An 8,298-nucleotide genomic window follows, 5' to 3' on the forward strand; every position below is an offset into this window, starting at 1 on the left:
TAAGGCATTTTCATTTTAGCTCAAACTTAAAGATTTTCCCTTTTTAATTTCTCTTTTCTTTCTTTTAGTTTTTTTATATAACCGCGGTATCCAAGTCAGCTTGTGCACATCTCGACTAATTCCATATGGTAGCTACTACCTTCCACCATATAATTCGGAACAACATGTTTAAGTACATTGATAGTATAAATTTTATACACTGATAGTTTACATAAGTTAAATCTTACAATAATTGGCAAAACATATAGAAAAAGAAATAAAACTAGCTACTGAAATAGCTGTTTTATTCTAGCATAGTGAACTTGGAGCGGGACTTTTCGTCTATAATAGTTGATGTCATTGTAACCCCAACTACTTAAAGGATTATGTTCCAGTACTACTGGAATAGGATCATTATTCTTCTGAATTGTCAGCTCATCTCTGATTGTCTCTCTCTATATTTCAGGTTGAAGCTGAAGAACAGCCCCAGATATCTTAGTAGTAATCTGTTTCTGCTGTTCCTTACTTTGTCTTCTTCAAGGTAACTCACATGGGAATTTGCTTTCCTTGTCCATGTACTGTTTGTATATCTGCTTGTGTTTGTAAACCTGAGAGATGGAGTTAACATGCATAGACAATGTAATGCTAAAATATCGGAAAATACTTTCAGTATCTTCTTGGTTTTCTATTACTTGAACGAAGTTTTGGTAATTATAACAAAGCACGATCTCAGAAACACTAAAAAAAGTATCTTATTTCACTGCCATTTTCACCGCCATTGTTGATGTTGATGTTGGTAGAAAGAGTAAGCTTTTTGGATGAACCTTTGTAAAGGTTAACAGGATATTTAATGGCATTGAGCTCAAGTTTTCTGAGTGCAGCTTTAGCAAGATCAATGCCACACATATCTGAAACCCTGACAAGATAAAGCAATAAATCTGAGAGCTCTTCACCTAAAAGTTGCTTCTCTTTCTCTTCCCAATTTGGTAGCCTTTTTGGGACCTCACCTTTCCACTGAAATATTTCAGACAATTCTCCCACTTCACCTACCTACTAGTATTCAAAAACAAACATGCATCAGAATTAACTAAACACCAAAATCTTCATTGTCATTCTCAAACTATCTGTTCAAGATTTAATTTATACAAACTGACACTATAATCAGTATAGCTTAACTTGTACCTTAGTATTTATCCTACTTTTCAAGTTACAAATCCACAGCTACCATTTGAAAAGCTTCCACATTCCCACTGGATGTTGACTTCTCACTTCAGCATTTCTTTCATTTCTTTGGATTGAAATTTAGTGTTGATTTATTGTGCCTCAGTTGCCACCTTAATGAAGACATCCTCCATAGATGTGTCAGCCAAACCCCAAGATTGGACAGTAAACTTCTGCTTTGTAAGTTTAACTGTTAGGAATACATCCGAAATTTTTGCCTCGTCTTTTGGCAGCTCAAATTTCTGGGAAATTCTTAAATGAAAAGTTGTAATTGAGGCTTACAGTACTGTTGAATCTTTGTGCTTGAAGTTAAGGTCGTATGATTAGATCTATCTGTTTGATTCACCTGAAATATACATTCTTCGGGCAGATTTTAGTTGGATGGGACAGCTTACAAGGGGTTGTGAAGAACTTTTTGGAACAACAGCTCTCTTGATAGATAGAAGTTTTTCTTTTTTAGTTCAAGTGCTCCAAGTTACATGTTCGAATGGACCAGTATGTTTTAGAAATGATATACTATGTTTGCTGCTTTTGCAGCAGAAAATGGAGGAAATGGAAGAGAGGATGCAACAAAGAATGCATGAAAAGTTGAACGAACAAAAGGATGCCATGGAACAAAATATTACAATGAACGTCATCGCACGACTTCAGCGTCTGAACCCAGATTTTCGACTTGATCCTGACATGTTAAGGTTCAGTGCACGTTTACCTGTAGAAGCTTCCTCTGCACAACAAGCTACTGTTCAACTAAACAGTCGACCATCTGCTGGTAGTAACAATCAAGGTCAGTACGTACCAAATGTTATACATCTTCTTCTATTTCTTCTTCTTCTCCTCCTTCCTTGCTTGGGATTTTACTTTGGTTCAAGGCAGAGGGGATATGGTAAAGTGTTTAGCATAATCCTCTAAGTAAGAAATTAACTGTTTTTTTGAAGGGTATTTAGGAAAATTTTAGGAAAACCAAATAATGGGAGTTGACAACAATTTGTCAAATTTTTAGGAAAACCAAGTAATAGTACCAGGATTGTTTGAAAATGATGTTGTGTGTTGACTTTGATGAAGATTCTCAAAATTGTATCCTGCATATTCTTCAGTGAGTTCCCTGCCTCTTTACACTTTCTTGTCTGCCTGCATAAAGCATGGAAAAAGAAATAGCATAAGTATAATATCATAGAAATGATACTAGATTTCAACAGTGCAATTGGAAAAGAATGCCAAGAGATAATGTTCACCCTTATTATACGCAAATCATTAAGTCTTTACGAATTGACTGTGCAGAAGTAAGTAAGTAATACTAGCTAGTTCCAATTTTAAATATATTGAGTTATTAGTTTTAAGAATACTTTAATTCAAATTTCTTTATGCATCCAAGGACATTTGTATGATTATTAAGTTGTTATTACTGAAATGTGGTGAAAGAACTGTTGATAAATGCTGTTTATTGATCATTTTCACCGTTCAGTTAAATCGACATTAGCTTGCTTAGCAATATATTTGCTGTTTCTAAATTGTTGTCAAATTTCAGTACCAGGATTGTTTGAAAATGATTCATTATTGTCAAATAAGAATGTTGTTGGCTATCAGGTACCACAACTACTTAGCTTAACCTAGTGGTTTAAAGTAGTTCCATGTAGGAAGTTTTGAAGTATCAGTTTTAGAAATACTCATGTCTCTGGAAACTGCAAGCTTCTTGTTCTTTCCTTACTTTTTTCAACCGTGATATGAGAACGAGTAAGTAAAGACTCCAGCACTACCTGTATGGTATGATATGGAGAAACATATGGTAGCGGCCTTCATCCTTGTGAAGGAAATGTAGATTTTGTTACCACATATCTTAGGGTAGAAATATTCTACCCTCTTTTTTCTTGATGTGAGAAGAATTTGGAGCTATTGTCATCTAATGAGCTGAAGCAACTATTAGTGTCTTTTCCTTGATGAATGTGGTGTGTATTTTCTTTTTTTCTCACTGGAGCTATTTTTCTTCTTCCTTGCTGGTGATTGAAACTGCTAAACCAGAGGTCCAGCACCTACTATTATAGGTCCATTAACCCATAACCATTTTGGTTGTTGATCATTTTTTTCTTCTTCCTTACAAGAACCCATGTTGAGCAAAAAGAATATGGCAAAAGAAAAAGAGAAGGCACTTTTCAGTGGTTAATCCTCCATTGAAAAGAATTTTTTCTGCATTAGGTTCTTGAAATAATTGTTGTCAAGTTTTTTGTCTGTGACCAAATCGAGTGGGGCCAAACTTCCATTCCCTCCATTTTTAGGACATTGCAATGTCCCTCTATATCTGATGTATTGTATATTCTGTTCCGAAATGAAGAGCAATGTGATTGGCCAATGGTGTGTGTCCTTGCAATTAATTGAGTTTGATTTATAGCAAGTAATGAGAATGTTATTTGGAAAATAAAATAAGTTGACGATGATGGATATATATATTCCAACCCATGTTGAGCAAAAAGAATATGGCAAAAGAAAAAGAGAAGGCACTTTTTTGCTTTAGCCTTTTGAAAAAGAGTGTAATAACTGAGAGTTTTCTCTGTTTTTTGCACTCTGTAATAGTAGCTAGCTCTCTGTTCTTTTTTTTTTTCACGACAATTTGTGCTATGAGTATTCTTAGACCGTATTCTCTTGAAGGACATTAATTTTAATTATCCTCTTTTGTAGGTGGAGTAGATCAAGAAATGGATGATGAAGACGATGAAGAACTAGACCTTACTTGAGATAATTTTGAATTGTTATAGATGAATGTTCTAGGAATCTTTTGTTATCAACATTTTTTGAAACTTATTTGCCCTCTTGAAATGTACTAAACTTATGCACTCATGGGGTAGAACATTTGCTTTATGGATATTATTATTCGCTTGATGGATAATTTTATATTATTAATAGTTTCATTTTATGATGTATTTAAATTTTAGTGTTATTATAATTTATTATATGTATAAATTTTATTTATAACATGTACTAGATTTTGGTTTTAATTGAACTGATACAATAGCCTACCAGAACCGTTGCAATAGGATACAAATGATGTTCCAGTAGACAATGTAAACCGTTGCAATAGGTCCCATAAACTGTTCCAAAATGATCTACAAAATCGTTCTAAATACAAATATAACCGTTACGATAGCTTAAATAAACCGTTGCTATATCCAACATAACCGTAGCAATAGCTTACATAAGTATTGCTTTAAATAATATGGCAACGGTTAAGAACCGTTGTATAAACAATATAGTAACGATTTTAAACCGTTCCAACTGAAAAAAATAATCGTTCCAACAGAGAAGGGGAAAAACGTTGCGATAGACATATCTATTGTCACGGCGATGCAAACCGTTGCAAGAACCGTTCCAGTGACCTATGGGTACGCCGCCTGATGTAACGGGCAAAATCCCTACGGCAACGGTTTGGCAGTCTATGGGACGGTTTTCCTACCGTTACCGTAGACCAATTTTTCAGTAGTGAAGCTAAGAGAGAGTGTAAGTGCAGAGATGGATTCTAAGAGGAAGCAAAGACAGGCTAATGGTCATACCTAGCAATTGGAAGTGCTGGCACACCCCACCAGCCTGTTAGGCCACATTGTTTAGGAGTTAGGACCCCCTAAGGGATCAAGTCCAAACATGAGCAACAACTTGCATGTTGCCATTTTCTGAACTTCAACTCAAAGCACATACAGGGGAACAAGGGTGCAAGTATTCACAGCGGAGACAAATGCACAGAAATAATCATGCAAAGTAACATTGAATGTAGACAGCAAGGCAAACATGGGTGTAAAGGCTGTAAATAAACACATTGGGATGAGACTGAAACCAAAACTAGAACATACCAGTTTCAAGGAAACAAGAAAAGGAAGCAGCAGTCTTGTAAAGCCAAAGTGCAAGCAAGTAGTCAGAACACTATGATTTTAGAAGAGAACTATGAGATTGTAAGTGTCTCAAGTGTATAATGTGTGTAAAAGTGTTGAATTGAATGTTGTTTGATCGTATTAACTGTGTGTAATGTGTAGAAAGGGTCGTGCCTTTTATAGTGTAGAAAGCAAGCAGAAATAGGTAAGAAAATAGTTTGAAAATCAATGACCTATGGTTTCCCTTTAATTAAGGGATTCTGATTTCAAACGGGTAAAAGTAATTAAGGAAAGAGATTAATCAAACACTTTTCAAAGCAGTACAAGAGGGGTAAATACATAGAGGTTTATTTAAGGACAAGGTCTTGACAGTACACGGTTTGTGCAAATAAGGAAAGGAAATCAATTACCAGCCAGTAAATCACAAGGTCTGAATGAATCCAGTCAGAAAAGGTGAAGAAAGGTTTTACTTAAGGAAAATCAGTAACAATCAATCAAACCTAAAAAAGGATTCTGAATCAATCATAAGTTGGAAAACCTTTTCGGAAGAAAGAATTCATCACACATATAAAAGCATACAGCCACGAAGAAATTTGTCATGCTATTCAATAGAAGAGTCCAGTGTAGAAGAAATTAAAAAGGTTCAGAATTGTATGCAAACAAAGAAGTTCAAACTTAGTTCATAGACTTAGAAATGAGTCTGAAAGAGTCCAGGATTCTCAAACAGAACCCTAGTCTGATCATATGACCAAACTCGGAGGAAACCCCCCAAATTCTAGGGTTTCCGACTCGAGTCAAATACAGAGATGAGGAGGCAACAGGCTCAGAGATTTCCTTTCAGAATCTCATGAGAAGACAAGAAAATACAACAGAAAATTCATAGCAAACAGAGTGAAGAAACTAACTCAAAGCATTAATGAGAGAACATCATGGTAGTAGAAGAAACATATTTAAGAAAAACCTTTTAGAAGGGACTTAAACAGGGTTCAGTAGAAGAGAAAACAATAACACTTAAGAACACAATAGTGGAAATATGTTTAAAGAGGTTTTTTAGAAGAACTCAAGCAAAGTTCAGTAGAAGGCAAACAAACCTAAGAACTCAGTAGGAAATACATACAGTAGAAGAACACAAAAATACCAGAAAAGTATAGCAAAAGAACATATAGGTATCACAGTAGAAAAACAAAGCACAGAAGGACATGCATAGTAAAGGAAAATATAAGAACACAGTAGAAGAACATGCGTGGTAGAAAAGAAAACATAAGAACATAGTATAGACAAATACACGCAAAGAAAAAGAAAAGTCAGAGAAACATTTTAAGCTTTTCAGAAAACCCTAAATCGGAAAGAAGTGATTTTTAAAAGATAATTTTGAAAGAAAAAATTGGGGAAATTGTTTGAAAACCCAAGTAGAGCACAGATATGTGACAGATCTAAGAAAAATCGGAGAGAACCTCGAATAGTTAGGGTTTCAGAAGAACTCTGGAATGAGAAAGGCTTGGAAAAGGTCCGGTCTGAGTCGGATAAGTTAGAACCAGGCTCAAAACACCAAAGTGTGCCGGAGCTGGGCCGGAGATGGCCATAGAACCCTGAATCGGCGAGGAGCTGAACGAGAACCTTCGNCATTTTAAGACTTTTCTAGAAAACCCTAAATACGGAAAGAAGAAATTTTTGTAAAGAAAAAATTGGGGAAAAACAGTTTAAAAACTACAAGTAGAGCACAAATATGTGACAGATCTAAGAAAAATCGGAGAGAACCTCGAATAGTTAGGGTTTCAGAAGAACCCTAAAACGAGAAAGGCTTTGAAAATGTCCGATCTTGGTCGGAAAGGTCAGAACCAGGCTCAAAACACCAAAGTGTGCCGGAGCTGGGCCGGAGATGACCATAGAACCCTGAATCGGCGAAGATCTGAATGAAAACCTTCGAGGTCAGACGTCGAACCTTCGAGTACCAAGTGTTTAAGAGCAGAGGGAGATGAGTTTAAGCCATCCATGGCCTGAGAGGCCATGGATTCCGGTGAGCTTGAGGTAGAAGACAGTAGAAGATGATTAGGGTTTCGAGAACATTTGAGAGAGTTTGAGAGAGGGGGGGTACTCAGAGGTGGCTGATAGAAGGGAAATGAGGGGATTAGGGTAGTCTTTAGGATTAAAAAAGGCAAGGGCGGATAAGGGCCGTTGATCTCAGAGATCAACGGCCAGGATAAAAAGGGGTCTGGGTCGGGTAGTTTTAAACTGGTTAAGGGCTGGGTTAAATTGGATTTGGGCTGGTCCGTTTGGGGTCTGAAATTGGGTTAATTGGGGAGTTAATTTGGGCCATAATTGAAACGAAATGGGGCCATATTTAAAATAGCCAGTTTTTCCCTTTTCATTTATAAAAATAGTAAAAAATGATTTCGAAAACAAACTAAAAGTACTGGATCAGTTAATTAATATACAAATATTAATTTAAAAATATTGGAACCAATTTCATAATTATAAAATGCTGTTAATTCTTAAAATAGGCTAAAAATTGCAATTGTATGCAATTTGGCTTTTAAAATACCAAATAAATTTGTAAAAATGTATAGAAATTACCCTAACTATATTTTGGTATAATTATGAGAATAAAATAATTTATTCACCAAAAATGATAGTTTTGGGAATAATTATTAGTTTTTGTACTGCTAAAAATGGGCAATAAATTGATTTAAAAATCCTTTAAAAATTAGGAAAAAATACTAAAACTCTTGGGCATACTTATATATGCATACATATGCTATTTTGAAAGTATTTTGCATATAAAAAATATACAGAAAAAATTGGGTATCAACAACTATTAGGATCCTGAGATTTTTCTCCCTTTTGGCAAAGAGCCTGAGAGGATGAATCATCTTCTCCTTCAGAGAGATGTATGTGTCTGTATGTGTCCCCCTCAGCTCCCCTTCTGTTACTCTTTCTCATGATATTTATACAAAACACTTCCCTTACCCAGCGGTCCTTAACTGTAGTACCTAAGTTCTTGGAATATCATCTAGAGTATTCCTCTGAAATGTCTAAGTGTCGAACTAGACGTTCGGGCCGAACTGAGTGATCGACCTTGACCGTAGCTGAATCATTCGCTCGTATATTTCTTCCTGCACGTGACTTCGGCTTGGTTGACTCCTGGTCGTTCTTTCTTAAGTAAAATTCTTTAGATCAGATTTTGATCTATAAAATATTAAGAGTGAACGTTCATGTATTATAAAATATGTACTATTATATTATACTT

General features: G+C 35.5%; 1 pseudogene; it reads right to left on the minus strand.

Moving 5' to 3' along the window:
- Positions 1-717: 717 nt before the first annotated feature.
- On the minus strand, positions 718-1,838 carry LOC109218042 (annotated as a pseudogene).
- Between the last annotated feature and the right edge of the window lie 6,460 nt (positions 1,839-8,298).

The sequence above is a fragment of the Nicotiana attenuata genome, unplaced genomic scaffold (genome assembly GCF_001879085.1).
Source record: "Nicotiana attenuata strain UT unplaced genomic scaffold, NIATTr2, whole genome shotgun sequence".
Taxonomy (NCBI): domain Eukaryota; kingdom Viridiplantae; phylum Streptophyta; class Magnoliopsida; order Solanales; family Solanaceae; genus Nicotiana; species Nicotiana attenuata.